The following is an 18,806-nucleotide window of genomic DNA, read 5'->3' on the forward strand; positions in this document are numbered from 1 at the left end:
TTTCATGAAATAACTTTAAGTAAACGGTTTGTTTCACTGTCACTATTACATATGTAGATCAACAATTCCTATAGTACAGATTTGTTTTTAGGTAGACAATAAAAACTTGTTTAAGGTTGGACTTTTTAAGGGTAATGATGTTTCTTCTTGATGCTAAAAATTCCAAACTCACATGACATTATAGTGGAGGGAAATATGTATGTTACCATAAGAATGAAAGAGTTAAAAGTAATTTTGTGAGTATAATGATTGTTTAATAGACTAATTTGCACATCACAGTTAAGTTTAGTGTACAAAATTCTATAGAGTCCTAGCTGAGATGCATTAGCTTTTGTAAATTGTAAACTTTAATAAAACTTGAGAGAAACAAATAATTTATTTTTAGATTAGTAAAATTTCTGAAATTTCAATTTAGACATCCAGAATAATTGTGTCAATTTTTTTCGTATTTTTTATATAATTCACAAGAATTAAAAGACATATCCTGCTCAGATGTTTCAGGTAACATGCAAATTACACATTGTAGCAACTGTAAAAGAACAGTAAACAATAGCCAACTGTTTCAGAAAAGATAAAAATATTCACCAGCCTTTTCACACATTGCTTGACAGTTTTTGAATCTGTATGTAAAATATGCTTGGTTGCAAATAATTTAGATTATATATGCATAAAAATATTTTAAGCCTAAAATTTCTGAAGGTGTCTTAAATGTTCTTCCTTTTTATTATTAACCAATGATTGATTGTGAATAATTAGCTTTGTGATCGTGCATATTGTTTTATTGAATCAGTGATTGATATAAAACTAGAAAGAGACAGTTCGTGTTTGTTGATGGTCAACAGTAAGAACTAATTGAAATACTTCAAACCAATGACTGTTTGCCAAAGTCACATATAAGTTGTAGCCGCACAGATAAATATATTGCTGGTAGTCAAAATGTTTCTTTTTGCACAGTTGTAGTTTCAACTGTTTCTTATTGTAATGATATCATACTGTTATGTGAACTATGAAGTTATAGATTAACAACAAAAGCAAGTAACTAACTGCCAAAGTGTTATTTACAGTGGTGCTAGAATAAGTCCTTAAATGTTTTGAATTAATTATTAACAAGAGACATTTATCAAACAACTCCATGTGAAAGAAATGAAACGCTATCAACTTGAAGAGTTAGTGTTGTATATCGGGTTCAGTTTTTCATGTTCTCATTTTATTTATAGCTATGATACATAATTATATAAGCCTAGAACTAAGACAATAACCTTAATATATGACAACAATCAATAAAAGTTTAAGAGAAAAACATGAACAAACAATAAGTATGGTGCCCCAAGAATTATAAGTATACTTTTTTACTAAAAAATTGACTTCAAATCCCATCAGTATTCAAAGATATCTTGCATGAAAATGTTATATTTTTTTTATAAAGTGGATTTCTTTCTTCCTCTCATATAAAACATGTTTCATGTAAATCTACACAACCACATGTTTAACAACTTGTTACATATTTTTAAGGTAGAAAATATTTCAAGGAATGGAAACAATGAACAATGCTTTTCTTTTGTATTTCGTGCAGACAATAGTATATGCTCAACACTATTCTTTAGGCTATTTCTTATGGTTGAATTTTGTGAAACAGTCAGTAGTAAAACTATCCATAGGTGATAACCTTAATTCTTGTATTTTATTTGTATAAAAATTTTCTTCATGTTGGTGCTTGATCCTAAAACGTATGTAATGATGTCATGTTAAAATGTTTGAACATTCATCTTGCATCTAACCATAATAGACAACTTAGACACTTTTGCTAGAGAATGATAGTGAATTGTGATTGTGTGTCATGTTGAAGGTGTTTGTTTTGTGCAATGAATTGTATGAAATGTTTTATGGGTGATAAAGATGTAAACTGGTTAGGTTTTACAATTAAAATCATCTATAAGTAATAAAATTAAAGATTGTTTTGTATTATTCTGATTAATATATTCTAATTGATAATTCAGAAAAAAATGTATGTGTAGCATACAGTTTTTATTTGCTTTACTGTGAAGGCATAAGTTTGTATTTTCTAGCCAGAATTTGAATCTGTTATTGTTACATATCAATAATTAACACTGTTTGCTAACTATTAGGGAGTCTTGTACCAAAAATTTGTTTGAAATTTGTTTGTTTGTTTATATTGTTGTTTTTCTTTCTGTGCTTTTGTTATCTGGTTATATTTTCTATTCCTTCATTATTGCATTAGCAAATACATAGGACAAAATTATAGTGTATTTTTGGTTTGTAGACAGTGTGTGATTTTAAAGCTTAGTTTTTGAGGTAATTGATGTGTCAACCAGTAATACAATTGGTTGAAAACGTTTTTTAAATACTGCACTGACAAAATACCTTGTGAATAAAGAAAAGTAGTTGTGACAAAAAAGTAAACACTTGTAGAATAGATAGCATTTAAGTTGTTAAGGAGCATCCGAAGTGTTTTGGCTGTGATGGTATATTTAGAAAATAAAATATTTTTTGAAGATTATCATTTATAAACTCAGCATTTCTCAGGCCAAAAATGAAACAGCTCAGAGTACTTAATTTATTTGAAAATAAGTTACTTAGTTTTCAACATAGAAAAACTTGAAAAATGGTTTTAAATACACAGAAGTTTAATTTTTTTAAATTGATTATTTTGTTCAAACTTTCAAGAAATCTTATAGCATAAGTGAAAACCAATTTTATGATGGTTATAAAAGAAAGTGTTTATATACTGGGTAGTTTGATTTTCTTTTCATATTATAGATGTAAATGTGCATCATAAAAATATTGTCCTCAAAATTTATAAATTTGTACTTACAAATCTAGTAATTTTTGTGTAATAACCTCTCCTTTTTCTGTTTTCAGGTTTATTACTTAACTAAAAGTATATAGGAGATGGGACTGGATTAAAAAGGCATTTTATCTCTTGAATCACAATGTATTTTTTATTTAGTATTATCCAGGAATTGGATTTGTGTTTTAATACATTAGTGATAGACTGCATAAATATAAGGATAGAAGTTAGTTAAGTGATATTGATAGTTGAAATAAATAATACTATTTCTGGTACACATTTGATTTCCTTCTCTCTAGTTCTTTATCTTTATCATACATAGTTTTATTTTCCAAATTTTGCTTCATAACTGTGGAGTATTTGTTTAGCTTTCTTTTCAACTGTTGTTAGTATTACATTTCTGACCATTTTGAGAGCATGTAAGACTAAGCAGTATCTATTCCTGGTGTATTTATTTTGTTTATTGAAGACCCTGGTATGCTTAAATACTTGTAGTACTAAAATTTCAGAGTCGATCCCTTTGGTGGTCACATCTCAGATAATTATAATCCATTGTGTTGTGTTGCACTTAAACCAACCAAACAGAATCATTTATCAACATTAGTCTGGATAACAAACCATTACAACTTATGAACATAAGTTTTCTTCTATTTTTTCTCTACCCACTCTCAGTTTCAGTTACCACACACAAGAAAACCTGTGGATTACTAGAAACCGTTGATTCAGTTTAAATGTAATAATGGGATTCACATTTGATGGTATACTTTTAAAATGCATTGTTGTATGGACAACACTACTTTACAATTGTTTGTTTTTGTTTTGTTTTTCAGATTAATATCTTGTAAGAGAAGAAAATATAAGTAACTAATATATCTCCAAATTTGGATTATAGTAAAGAAAATTAATACCCTTTAAGTAAGCCTGAGTGACAACTTTTTGTGTGATAACAGAATCCAAATAAGGTGATAATTTTTCCAACGAGCAGTCAGGAATTTGTGTTTAATGTGTAAAGGTTTATCAAGTTTAATCTCGAGAAACTCTAGCATGGAGTTAATAATTATCTAAGATATGTCTTCATTCTTTTGTAATTTCTTTCAGTTTTTTATTTAAATCGGAAGTTTTGTCTTAGTTTACAGTTTGATTACCGATTTGTGAATTTGTAAGAACTGTATTACTGATGGTGTTTGTAACTGTGGTATTAAGAGTTATTAACTAAAAAAATATATTTGAGGTAGGATTAAGGTTGGTGTAGATCCTTGTTCATTCTTTCTTCATTTACGTTAAGCATCTTGTATCGATGTTGGTGTTGCTGCTAAATATTTTAATAGGAGTCAGTATTATTTATGAAATAGAAATTTGAACATTATTTTGATATGTTTTCATTATTACTTATGGCATCAAATTGTATTTTTATTAATAAAGGTTGAAATAATAAATAGCAGTGTAGTTCACATTAACTTTTATCCTTTTGAAATTTTACGTAAACTGGATATCCATTTGATCAGCGAAATTGTTTAGCAGTTCAAGATATTTTTACGCTATTTATTTGACGTCTGTAATAGTGCATCATGGTTTTCCTAGACGTTATTAGAGCCAAAATAATAAATCTGAGCAAATGAAAATGTTACTTAAAATGAAGTCTGTCAAAATATGTTATTTTTGTGTTCATTTTCGTTCTTTTTGCAGTCCATAAATGATAGCTGACTTCCCTGCAACCTTGTGCTTCAATATTATTTCTTTGAATAAGTCGTTTGTAAGTTTGAAAGTGTAAAAATAAATTGCTTTGTCGTTATGCATATTGAATTGATTTTTTTTTTATTTGGAAAAGTATATACTAATTTCTCCAAACATTAATTATTTGTAGTAATTGATTCATTTTTCGGAAAACGTAACTTAATGAAAAGAAAAACGCAAACGTGATAATAGGGAGCATTTATTAAACATTTCGGAATAATTGTAATTCCATCATTAGTAATCTAAGGGTATAGAACAAACAATATTTGTAATTACAACATAAATATATACATAAGTAAAAATTTTAAAATTGAAGTTTTTTCATTTGTATCATATTTTTTCGTTTACACACGTTATACTAGTATATTCAAATTAGGTACTACTTATGTATATATTTGTTGTAATTACAAATATCGTTTGTTTTGCATTTCTAGATTATTGATGGTAGATATATGATGATTCCGAATCGTTTAATAAATTCTTCCAATTATCACGTTTTGTTTTTCCAGTGAAATGAACGAACTTTTCTGTGCTGTAAGAAGGTTGTTAATAACTTTTTTTTTTTTGAAAAATGGATTCTGAGAGGTTTAAATTTAAACTACTGGCTGGATTGCGTTATAAGAATGATGGTTAGCTCTTCCCTATTCGATCATAGTTGCTCGCGAGTTAGTGGTGAGTTGTGCCGACTAACTGCTTTCTCTCTAGACTAGTCCCTCACTAGTACAGCGGTAAGTCTACGGATTTCCAATGCTAAAATCAGGGGTTCGATTCCCCTCGATGGACTCAGCAGATAGCCCGATGTGGCTTTGCTATATGAAAGCACACGCTCTCTATACCGTCACTTCCGAATTAGGGACGGCTAACCCACATGCTTCCAAGTAGCTCTGCGCGAAACTCAATTCACTAGCAAATGGGTATATGTAAGTTTTAACTATTATAGAAGGATAACACTTATTAAATCTCCCGTCGTCAAACTTTATACGTTGTGTAAGACTTATATTTTCTAATCGTCCTTACATGCTAATTTCAAACTTGTGCAATTACTGATGAAAGAGTTAAAAAAGCAAGGGACGTCTACGAGTAATTTCACTACATCTCAGATGAAGTAGTAATGTGAAATAGGTGAAATTAGCAAATCTACATATAAAGGTAGTAAAGTAGAAAATTAATGGAAAATACATTAATTATAACCGAAGGTAGTTTCACCTCAGACAAAGCCTGGCAGTTAGGGCGCTTAACTCGCAATCTGGGGTGCAGGGTCCGAATCCCCGTCACGAAATACACTGTCCCTTTCACTTATAAGTCGTTATATTGATGTAGTCAATCCCAATATTCGTTGGTAAAAAAGTAGCCCAAGAATTGGCTGTGGGTGGTGTTGACAGGCTACCATCTTTCTTGTCTGTCACTGGGTAATTGGGGATGGCTATGCGCCAAAATCAGGACACATCACTTCAAGTTGAGTCTGTATATGAAAATTAGAACCATTTTCTTTTTTTCACCAAACTCCTCTCTAACTGGTTTCTTAGCGTCACTGACAACTCCTCAGTATGAAAACAAAAAATCAACTGAACACTTTTAAAAAAAAAATTAAATTTAAGCATAAAATTTATGTAAAATGTACAATTTCTTCAATTTAATTTTTTTGAATTCAAGTTACAATATAGATGTATATTTTTAAGCTTAAAATTTATGTAAAATGTACATTTTCTTCAATTTATTTATTTTTAATACATATTACAAAATAAATTATTACTAACACATAAAATCTAAATACAGTTGAAAGGAATATTTAACGTCAGCAGTGAAATATATTTAACATAATGTTTTTTTTATAATACGATATGCAAGTTCCTCAGGTTAGAGGTATTGTGTTTGAAGGATGCTTTATTTACTTCGTCCTGAACAATCTTAATGTTTCTTTAGAATTACTTACGTGGATCGGTGTTTAGTTGTGTTGTTGTTCGCGACTCCTAGAAGCAAGTTCACTTAGACCCTTTGCTTCCTAGAGCAATATATTTAATGTACCTCAAATATACGTTCCCAGACCTCTATTTATAAAACATCTCGCCTTCTAACGGCTTTCAATTAAAATTTAAAAAAGTAGATAAATTATTTTTCAATTATTAATATTTATCTCTCATTACAATCCCAAAAGGGAAAACAGTTGAAAAAATGCACTTAATCCGTTAAAAGTATTATAATTGCAGAAATAAATGCATAAACAGGGAAAGGTCAATTTTCTCAATTACTACTATGATATGTATGTAAATTACTCTTCGTCTCCAATTATTAGGTTCTCTCAACATACAGTTCTCCATAAATAGAACATCTTAAATATAAATTACATTTTTGTGTTGCAATCAAAGGAATATTTCACACCAATAAATTACTGCCATTTTGGTCCATCAACTAAATTCTCTAGTGCAATATATCTATTTGAAAACATTAAAAAATATTTTGTATTACAGGTTACAGTAACATTTTCGTTTTTCACTTTGTAATTTTTAAAAGTTAATAATAAATAGGGAAGGTGCTGTTTATTTCAAATTATTTTGCAATTCTCTAAAACATTCCTTAACTCTTTATCTGTAACTTGAACATTTTGTTTTTGAATAAAATTAATATATGTCGATGTTTCTGGATACCGAGTTGACTGGCGGTATAATAATTTTTTATTACCCTTATGTTTAATTCTTTCTTTTTCTGTTTGTTTTTTCACTGAATTACAGCCTCCATCAACAGTCTTTTATGGATAATGACATCTTGTCAAAAATTTTAATTCTTTTATCTAAGGTTTTCGCTCCTCTTGATTAGATATGAAATTTAAGTGTTTGTTTGTTTTTGAATTTCGCGCGAAGTTACAGAGGGCTACCTGCGCTAGCCATCCGTAATTTAGCAATGTAAGACTAGAGGAAAGTTAGTCCTCACCACCTAACACCAACTCTTGGGCTCGTCTTTCACCAACAAATAGTGGGATTGTGTCACATTATAACGTCTCCCCGGCTGAAAAGCGAGCATGTTTGGTGTGACGGGATTGTAACCCGTAACCCTCGGAGTACGAGATGAACGCCCTAACCACCTGACCATGCCCAGCCTTTAACTTCATTTATTTGGTATGGTTGGTAAAAAAAAAAAAGAGACAGAGAAAGCCGAATAATTGTGTGAATTCTTTAGTTTATAATAAATGTCATTCGTAACTTCACAATTTTCTTTTAACACTGCAAGAACAATATATCTTTACTATACTCATTCGCACATTTAACTGTTTCACTTAATGCTCTTAAAATCTGAAAGAAAATATGAGTATCATAACCTTTGTTCCAAACAGTGAAATAAACATCAAAGACTTTTCCATGCATTTAAATTACTTACGTAACTAATCTCAAAATAATTTGGAAGAAAGTCAAATATTTTATTAAACAGAAAACTCATTATTAGACTTGGATAGGTCAGTGTAACTTTAGTGGCCGTAACAGTTCTTGAGAATCGATGAAAACATTTCTGTTCGAATGCATAAAAATATGCAAACTATGAACTAAATACAAAACTTTTAAAATAGCCTCTTTATTAAAACCCATGGTAATACAATCTAAAAAAACGTAAACTAAAATTCAAATGATCCGAGTCCAAAATCGTAAGAAATACCCAAATTACACTAAAAGATGATTTGGGCTTTAGCTTTTAGGTTAACGATTCACAAAGTTTTACAATGTTTCATATATCTTTTCAGGTCGAAATAAGATATTTCGAACAATATCAATAAATTAAACAGCGGTCAGTAACTTATCTGTGCTTCCTACAATAGGATAACTTGAAATACCAAAAGCGTTTGGCAACAAAATAATTCAATGCTTATGTTTCAAAGTGTTCCTTCAGTATTTTACTTTAATGCGCTTTTCGCAACACATAATGGAAATATTATATTTCTATAATTATAGTTACTAATGCCTGCTTTTCAAATAAAAGAATGTATGTCTTTTACATTCATTTGACAACCATGGTATATGACATAGATGCTTTCCATCTGATTTATAGTGAACCATGGCACACAGATTGTGTACCAGAAGCACTATTATTTATTTTGCTAGATACATACAAGTAGGCCATTGTTCTTGGAAAGGTTCTGAATGGCACTGGTTGATTTCTCACGAAACAAAATCACTTTTACACAGGCAAAGACAGCAGCAAGCTTCTGTGATACATTCATACCCAGTTTGTCAATACCAGACTTGAGGTCTGGAACCACAGTATTCACCTTTTGTTTCAAGTGGCTTAGATACAATCAGAAACATGCCACTCTAATCATATCCAGTCTGTTACCATTCATCAGAACGAAGTACATACTTACAGACTGAAGTGACAGATTTACTTAAAGTACCTGATACATGAAAGTACAATGTTAATCCCCATTACGCTACTATACATAGGTACATGCCAAACAATATCCAGCCCAGACTTGTGTTCTGTTATTCTTCTGGAGCTTGAGTGTGAGTTGTGGCAGAAACAACTCCCTTGTGCCACACTGTTCATTGATGTATTGTACAAGGGCCCCATTGTCTCACTTGCTGGTAAAAACTCTTCTTATTGGACCTCATCCAGCAACAGCACCTCATGCTGGCAGAGTGACGAACCCACAAGATGCTGATGTTATTGGGACACACTTGATGTATTGCCTGCTAATAAAGAGGTTACTGCCTCTGACTTGTAGCAGTAACCCAAGGTTCAAATTTGACTTCCATTGTCAGAATATTTATATGGATCTTGTAGAAACCACCTCACTTGGTCTTGAAAACTCCAGCTTTCCTGTCTCCATGATGATCTTCAATTCTCTTAAGTTTCACTACTTAGACACATTCTCGTGAGGACATACTCAGATGGATTTCATTCCCTATCCAATGCTCATACCAATAAAAAAAATACTAGATCTAGGAGAGGACTTCCTCTAGAACTGACTACATTACTTTATTCTTTAACTCATTTTACTTATTGTAGTTCAGCATATCTTACCATCTTTCCATCCATACTTGTGTTTTGATGGATTTATTCACTGATATCATAACGAGCCTAGCCATTCACCCTTCAAAAATACTAAAAGCTTCACAATCACAATATCCTTTGGTGGTGGCTCCATAATATCATTTTTCCTTCTACTCCTTAGTATTTTCCAGCTCGTGGATGTACCTTAAATCAGGAAGATAGACATTAACTGGAAGCTTTAATATATCGAGTTTTGGAGCTTGTTTCTCGGTTTGTTGTTACACAAGGACTCAAATGACATTAAAATGCAAGCATTAAAACAAACAATATGATATAATACAGAACGTAAGGAGTAGTGTATCATTGGTATATAGAACTAATAATGAAGAGAGTCTTTATTGAAAAAAGCTTTCGTCATATCAAATGTGATCTCCCCACCTTCGTTAGTAAGATAAACTACAAATTGATACAGTAACCTACAAATAATTTTCACTAGTTAATTAACTGGTAAATAAAATAAACAAAGCAACGTAAAATAACAGTGAAGTTGGATTTTACTTTATAACTACTTTATATAAAATATCAGACTCTACAATAATCCAAATTAAAATAAAATCAGTTAATAATATGCCCATCTTGAACATACATATAAACTACTCTTTACGATAACTTTAAAAGCACTCGTAGCTTTTAGAAAATAAAGTGGAAAGAACAAAGAAAATCAACAAAGACCTATACTGAGGCTCCGCTGTATATTTGCTATGGAAAATCTTACGAAAATCTAATGTTCTTTAAGCAAACCTGGGTTTAACCCTTAAACGGTAGCCATCATCAACTGATGTTTTCCTAGAAAAAGGCGGCCATCATTAATTGATGATTTCTTGCTTTGCACTCAGCACAGTTTTTTCGTCATTTGATGGTACAGGCTAAAATATCAGTTGGCAACCCTCTCAATCCCTAGTGACCGTACCCACTCAAATCGTTGCGTCTGGGTCGTTTTCTCAGTGTAAATCATGGAGCAGAAAAGGAAGGATGCGTCATGCATTAGCTGAGGGGATGAAGCAAAACCTTTTTCATGAAAAGACGAAATTGAAGTATTAGTACGTGATAATTATTCCAATGAAGAAGAAAACGTTTCAGAGTTTTTATCAACAACAAATTCAGTTGTTTCAAGCTCTGAACGTGATTTAGATAGTAAATCAGAATCCATAAGCGAATAAGAATTAATTGATTCCCAATGGGTGATGTGTCATGATTGTGATCCATTCCTTTTTTTTTTTTTGTAGTTGAAACGTTGGACTCAAAGATAAATTTAGGCTCACGGATGAATCTAAAGAATATAAATGTTTTACTTCTATATTTGATCAAAGTATAATGAGTCATATTTTGCGAGAAATAAACAGATATTATGAGTTTTGTAAATCCTTAAATTCCGAAGAAAGTGAAAGTAACGCTCTCTACTTCATGAAGTAAAAAATGGGAAGACACAACTATTGAGGAAATATGCACTTTTTTTGCTCTGGTGATGTTTATGCCACATGCAAAAAAGTATGTGTTGGCTGATTATTGGAAGATTGATCCCCTTATAGGAACTCCAATCTTTCCAAAATACATTACTTGAGATCGATTCAGGAGATTCTCAGATATTTGCACTTTGCGAAGAACCATGCAAATGATCAATTATGGAAAGTTCAAGAAGTGTTTATAATGGTGAAGAATAAAGCTAAGGAATATTTTTCTCCATTTCACAAAGTAGTTAACGATGATTCTTGATTCTTTTCAAGGGTTGTATTGTTTTCAAGCAATACATTCCAAGCAAGCGCCATAGATCTGGAATAAAGGTTTTTGTATTATGTGATTGTGTGACAAGAATTACAATAGATATGATTATAGATTCTGCAAGTGATGCAGATGTCCCCAAAGATCTCAGATTAGGATTTTTCAGAATCAGATGTCAAGCAGTTGATGAAAGACTACCTTGAAAAAAAGTCATATATTAGATACTGAAAAGTCCGGAATTATACAACATTCTCTCGGGCCCAGCATGGCCAATCGCGTGAGGCGCGCGACTCGTAATCCGAGGTTCGCGGGTTCGAGCCCGCGTCGCGCTAAACATGCTCGCTCTCCCAGCCGTGGGGGCGTTATAATGTGACGGTCAATCCCACTTTTCGTTGGTAAAAAGAGTAGCCCAAGAGTTGGCGGTAGGTGGTGATGACTAGCTGCCTTCCCTCTAGTCTTACACTGCTAAATTAGGGACGGCTAGCACAGATAGCCCTCGAGTAGCTTTGTGCGAAATTCCAAAAAAACAAACAAAAATACAAATACAACATTCTCGTTGAAAATAAGACTGGTTTTTATGGAGCGGTTAGAACTAATAGAAAGAATATGCCTAAATTTGTACCTCTGAAGAAGGGAGATTTAAAACCAAGAAGAAGGGAATATTTTAGCACTTCAATGGAAAGACAAACGTCCTGGTACTTTGCTTAGTACAGTACATAAGGGTGAAATGAAATACAGTGGAAAGGACGACTACAAATCCAAACAACCAACAACCACACTCGATATGGTTTTAGATTATTCTAGCAACATGAGGCAAATTAACAAAAGTGACATGACAATTAGACAAATTGATTGCCTTCGTAAAGTTGTGAAGTGGTACACCTACTTGATATCTCAATTTTGAAGTATTATAAAATGTATCTAGTAAAAAACTGGCAAGAAGCCATAACTGAGGCAATATCGTTACAATGTAATTTACCAATTACTGGAAAGGTACGGAAGAGTGACAGGAAGACATAGTCTTACTGTTCTTGATAGACTTATTGAAAAAGAAGCATTTTCTCGCCACTTATTAGAAAGAATTCAATCTTCAAGAAGTTGAAAAAGTGCACAAAGACAATGCTACGTATGCGTTCATACAAAAAGAAAAGAAAATAAAAGAAAGATGGTGACTATCTAGTGTAAAAAATGTAGAGTAGCACTGTGCATTGGAGAATGTTTTCTTTATTTTCATACCTGATAAAACAATTGAATTTGTAATAAATAAGTTTTTATTGTGCTTTTCTTTTCCTTTTTTCGTATTTTGTTCAAATTTCATAACAATGCAAAATATTATGTTTAAGAAATTTTACGTCTGTGGTGAGCTGCTACCTAAAGCATTCCCGCTGTTTAAGGGTTAAATTTCACAACATACCAAAATAAATTAATACATAAAAATCAAGTCTCACTTCTACCACAGATAGCAAGTGGTCTACGTCTTTGTACGTCTACGTGGGTGTGGAAATTTGCTGCCCTTTAATTCATTCACAAGAAAAAGAAGTGTTCTTCCAATAACATAACAAATTACTGTACTCATTGAGTTGTATACTTAAAAGGAGATCACACATTCTTTTATCAGCACATGAGAAAACCAAAATGGCGTATAAAATGGACAATGATACGAGAAACGTGAATTAAGTTATAAGCGTCTACTGATGCACGAACAAAATAGTTTTAGTGAATTAGTTGTTTTGATGCTTTGTTTAAAAAACTAGCAAAGCACTCCCAATATTACTTTTGTAAGCTAGATTGGATGAACATGCATTGTTCTGTAGAAGGGCGGCTTTGAGGTGGCCCCTAGTGTCAGTTGGCTGGTCCACTTAAGCTAGGGTCAATCAAGTACAGTGTTGGATGTTCTCAACACTGTATCTGATGCTGGTGTTTAGGTATAGTACTCACAAAACCCTGGCGTTGCTGCAGTGTCCTTGTTTGGCATTGTAGTGCGTCCCCTCGTACGGCTCCATGGTGGGTGGGGTCAGTGGGCACCGACATTTTTTGTCATGGCTCCTCCAAATAAAACTTAAATAAAATAGTGGAAAACAGTTCGTAGGTAAACGCCTTTGTCTTGAAGATTCTGAGCAGCAATCTTCAACATCTGTAACACCTGTTGTACCTAATTTTCTTATACTACATTCTCTTTCAGACAAACCTTTAGGGCTGATGTCTCCCCTTTTCACTCAGAAAGGACTAGAGGGACTTGCTGGCTCTCCAAAGTCAGTCAAAAAGCTCCGCTCTGGTGACATATTGGTGGAAACATCCACATCTCAACACAAGGAACTCCTCTTGCATTCAAAGGCGATTGGGAATATACCTGTTGAGGTTACATCTCAATCTACTTTGAATTCATCACGAGGAATTATTGTTGAGAGGGATTTGAAGAACATCCCTGAGTCAGAGATTCTCACTTGTTTCTCCACCCAAGAAGTTTCTGCAGTGAGGTGTATCTCCACTCGCAAAGATGGAATTATGATGTTGACCCATGTCCTCATTCTAACATTTACACTACCGTATCATCCTGCCACCATAAAGGCAGATTATCTTAAATGTAAGGTATAGCCACACATTCCAAACCCTCTCAGGTGTTTTCAGTGTCAGTGGTTCGGTCACTCCAAGACATCATGTCGTGGTTTCTTGACGTGTGCTCGTTGCAATGGCAAGGGCCATGATGTTGATGAGTGTGAAACAGACCCTCATTACATCAATTGCAATGGCTTTTATACATCCTACTTTTGTTCTTACCCTTAACGATTGGAAGAAAAAGAGGTGTATCGTTTGAAGACGATTTATAACATTACTCAGGCTCGAAAGTTGCTGTCCATCACTTTGTCTTGTGATATGCTGCTGCACTTCGTTCCACTATTGCAATGGGGGTTTATACGGATCTCTGTGTGCTTTCAAAATAATCGTTCTCAAATCAAATGAAAAGTTTTGACCTCCATGGTTAAAACAGTTAACGAATCAACGTCACACCCATCTCTGCGCCTAACATACATTCCAGCAAACCCCAAGATCCACTTTCTTTGGTTGCGGGTACGGGTATTTCCTCTGGTACATCTTTTTCTCCCACCCCAAGATGCAAAACGATCATTTGTTCATGTCCTCAATCGCTGGAATCCTCTCCAACAACAAAACCTGTCCAATCAACCCAGTGTAGCATCTATGGAGATCGACAGATCTTCCTCGAATAAAGACAATAAAGAAAAATACATGGTCATAAACAGAAGGGCTCACCACCCAATTCGCCTACACATAAATAAAAATGGCCACATTGTTACACTGGAACTGTCGAGGTTTACCTTCTAATCTGGATGATATCAAAGCACTGATTGCTTGCTACCATCCTGTATGTCTTTCCTTACAAGAAACATTTCTGAAACCTGCCGATACAATCACCTTTCGGTGATTTTCTTTGTACAGAAATGACAGGCTGTGTGATGAACGAGTATATAGTAGGGTTACACTTTTGATTAATCAGAATAAGTCCACTCTGTTTTTGCTACTCGAAACACCCTTGGAGGCTATAACCATCCTTATTTCCTTGAGTCATACCATCATTATTTGTTCTTTCTATCTATTGCCTGGAGAGACAAATGATCAATTAGACCTTGATGCTTTCATTGAACAGTTGCCGTCTCTTTTTTAAATCCTGGGGGGACTTTGATGAACATCATCCCGTCTGGGGAAGTGCTGATATTGATGTGAGAAATTGCTCCATAGAAGGTACAATCTCAGATCACAATCTTTGTCTTTTCAATAGTAGTTCTTATACTTATTTTCACGCACCTTGTTACTCCTTCACTGCTATTGATCTCACAGTTTGTTCCCCTTCACTATTCTCCCACTTTTGAGAGAGGGTTGACAATAATCCACGAGGCAGTGATTATTTTCCTACAATTTTGAGAGAGACTGGCCGTGGTTAATGCCACCCGCTCCCAGTGCCCCAGTGGAAGTTGGATCAAGCAAACTAACCCTCTGGTACTGCTCTCGCAGAACTTGATCCTGCCATCGTCTGTAAGACATCAATAGACGACTGTATGGCAGCAATAACTGAGTGTATTATGCAGGACGCTACTCAATGTATTCCTAAAACCTCGACAAGTTTTCCACTATATTCTCGTCCGTGGTGGAATCCTGCTTGACACATAGCACGGAGGGCTCAAAAACGAGCCGAGAATACTTTTCGTAAGTATACCACACTCTTGCAGCGCATTGCTTTCAAATAGGCTCGTGCACATGCTCGATGGGTAAGATGTCAAAGCCAGAAGGATTAAGTTCACAACCAGCATATCTTCTACTACCAGTTCTAAAGTCATATGGGCAAGATTCGAAAGTTCAGTTGGCAATATAATTCTGTCCCCCTCTCGATCTTGCTCTCTGATGGCCAAGAAGTAGCTGATACCAAGAGAATCGCCAATACTCTAGGTGAAAACTTTTGCCGAGTATCTAGCACTTCTGCTTCTTCCTCCACTTTCTTAGTCATCAAGACTTGGGCAGAGCAATTACCTCTTTCTTTTCGAATTGATTGTCTCTATGACTACAATCATCCCTTTACACTGATGTAACTCAAACTGGCCCTTCATCGGTCTGGCAGTACATCTATTGGACCTGGTGATGTACACTATGAAATGCTGCGCTATCTATCTCCTGCTGTTCTTGATATCATTTGAATTGAAATTATTAATGTAGAAAACATTATACGCACACACCTAGACAGAAAGCAAAATCAACCAACTAAAGTAAATACAGCTCACGAATCAAAAAACCACGAAACCATATACTGCTGTATACCATATATCCTGACATCAGCAAACAAATAACCAACATTTGGCAAAAATTAGTAACAAAATATGACATTCCAGTTAATACAAAATTTATTCAAAAACCAGACACAAAACTGAGGTCTATACTATGTAAAAACTACACTGACAAACACCACACCAACATTATTTATAAAATACAATGTGATAACTGCCACGACTTCTATATTGGAGAAACAAGTAGAAAAATGGAAACCAGATTCAAAGAACATAAAAAAGTCACCTTTACACGTTTTCGAACACTGCAAGTCAAATAAACACAACATAACCATAGAAAACACTCAAATACTAAATAAAGAAACAAACATAAACAAACGCAAAATTAAAGAAGCCTTACTTATACAACAACTTAAACCCAAAATAAACCAATATAAAGGAACGCCTTTATACCTATATTAATATAATAAAATAAATAAAATTATATATTCAAACATCTAATACCACCCTCTACATTTCGACACACAGTTACACAACCCCTTTCAAACACATGTGGTCAGCTTCCGGTCAGTTACCTCTTTCTTTGTGAACCTGACGATGACCGAAGAAGGTCGAAACGTTGTTCGCTCTTCTATGTAAAATATTTTCTCAACCCAAACGAGCCGTTTTTGCATATAAATTGCTGTGCCTGTTCCGTACATAGACTATGGTCTTGTTCTCTGATGGCTAGAAAGCTGCTGATACCAGGAGTATTGCTAATACTCTATGTGAAAGCTTTTGCTAGGTATCTACACTTTGCTTCATCCTCCACGTCTTAGCCATCAAGACTCTTTTCTTTTGAGCTGATTATCACAATAATTGCAATCTTGCCTTTACACTGGTAGATCTCAAACTGGCCCTTCATCGGTCTGGCAGTACATCGGTAGACCATTCAAAATTCTGCACCATCTATTTCCTGCTTATCTTGCTATTCTTCTGATTGTTTTAACTGGATTTGGTATTTATATGGGTTACGTGGCCATTGCCTAATTTTATTAAAATTTGTTTAATGGACAGGCGGTTTGAAGTTTATGTGGATTCGACACTTTCCCCATTCTTTTCCACACGAATTTGGAGGTATGTTGAGCAGCAGCTACAGACTGCTCTCAGTTATTTATTGAAGTGGACCACAGCAAACGGGTTTAACTCTCTCTCTCTCAAACCGTAGGCATGCACTTTGCTGCCAACGGGGTATTCAACCTGATCCTAAACTTCATATTGGTGAAGTTGTGCTACCTGTTGTCCCTGAGACAATGTTTCTAGGGCTAATCTTTGACCATAAGCTGATCTTTATACCACACATCAAGCAGCTATGGTTCAAATGTATAAGGGCAATGAACATCCTCTGTGTCTTCTCTTCCACGACTTGGGGAGTGGATTGATGCTCTATTCTATAGATACGATGCGATCTTGTTCAGTTAAAAGTAGACGATGTATCATTGGCCTATGGCTCTGCCAGAACCTCGGCCTTGAAGATGCTGGACCCCATTCATCATCAGGGACTTTGGTTCTGCATGGGCTTTCTGCACTTCCCCAGTTCAGAGCTTATACACAGAAGCCCATGAACCTCCTCTACACCTTCCCCGTTTGCAACTGTCTTTACTGTATGCTATGAAATTTCCTTACCAAAGCATCCCACCTGAGGTTGTGTTTTTTTTTTTTCGGTGGGTCATGCTTTTTCAGAACAGATGATCTGTCATTGTTCCTTTTGGCCTTTGTATCCAGGTGTAGTTGGATGAATTATGTCTGTCTTTGGATTACATTGCTGTATCCACTAGGCAGCCCATCCCACCATGGCTTTTTACAGTCCCCAAATGTGACCTATATTTAAGTCATCTGATAAAAGCAAATACTCCCAATTTTCCAATACTGTCTGCTATTTGCTGAACCTCTTTCGAACCATTCTTCCTTTCCTATTTATACTGATGGTTCAGATTCAGGTGGATCTGTGGGCTCTGCTGTGGTTTTTTGTGATTCGATGGTTGCACATAGAATTCCCTCTACAGTTTCTTTGTTCACTACTGAACTGTACAGTATTTCTCTTGCCCTGGATCACATAAAATCTAAGCAGTGCTCAAATTGTACTGTTTATACTGACTTGCTTATTTCTCTTCTGGCCCTGAATTGCTTTACATTGGTTCTCACCCTGTTCTCACTGATATTCAAAACCGACTAGCCCATTTCTCTTTAACATCTACTTTTATCCAGTTTTTCTGGATACCAAGCCACGTTGATATTCACGGTAACGAGCTCACTGACACCACAGTTAAATCTATCTGTTCTGGCACCATCACTGCTGTGCCTGTTCCGTACATGGACCATGGTCCATCTATTCAAGGCTCGGCTCCTTGCCAGTTAGCAGTCGACTTGGAGTGAGCAACATGAAAACAAGCTTTTCCAAATGTAACCCTATATTGGACTTTGGCCGTTTTGCTTGTGTAAGTATTGGAAAGAAGAACTTGTTCTAACTAGACTACTGATTGGTCACAGTTTTTAATTCATAATTTTCTTTTATCTGTGACTGATGCACTCAGGTCACAATAAGCCATCATTATGACTTTCAGCGATGGCACCATCTTAGACGTTTTGTCCCAAGGTTTATCCATAACGTTAGACATTGTTATTGGCGATAGTGACACTGTTCAGCTTAGAAATGTTTTTAGGTTTTTAAAGGC

The sequence above is a fragment of the Tachypleus tridentatus genome, chromosome 10 (genome assembly GCF_004210375.1).
Source record: "Tachypleus tridentatus isolate NWPU-2018 chromosome 10, ASM421037v1, whole genome shotgun sequence".
Classification (NCBI taxonomy): domain Eukaryota; kingdom Metazoa; phylum Arthropoda; class Merostomata; order Xiphosura; family Limulidae; genus Tachypleus; species Tachypleus tridentatus.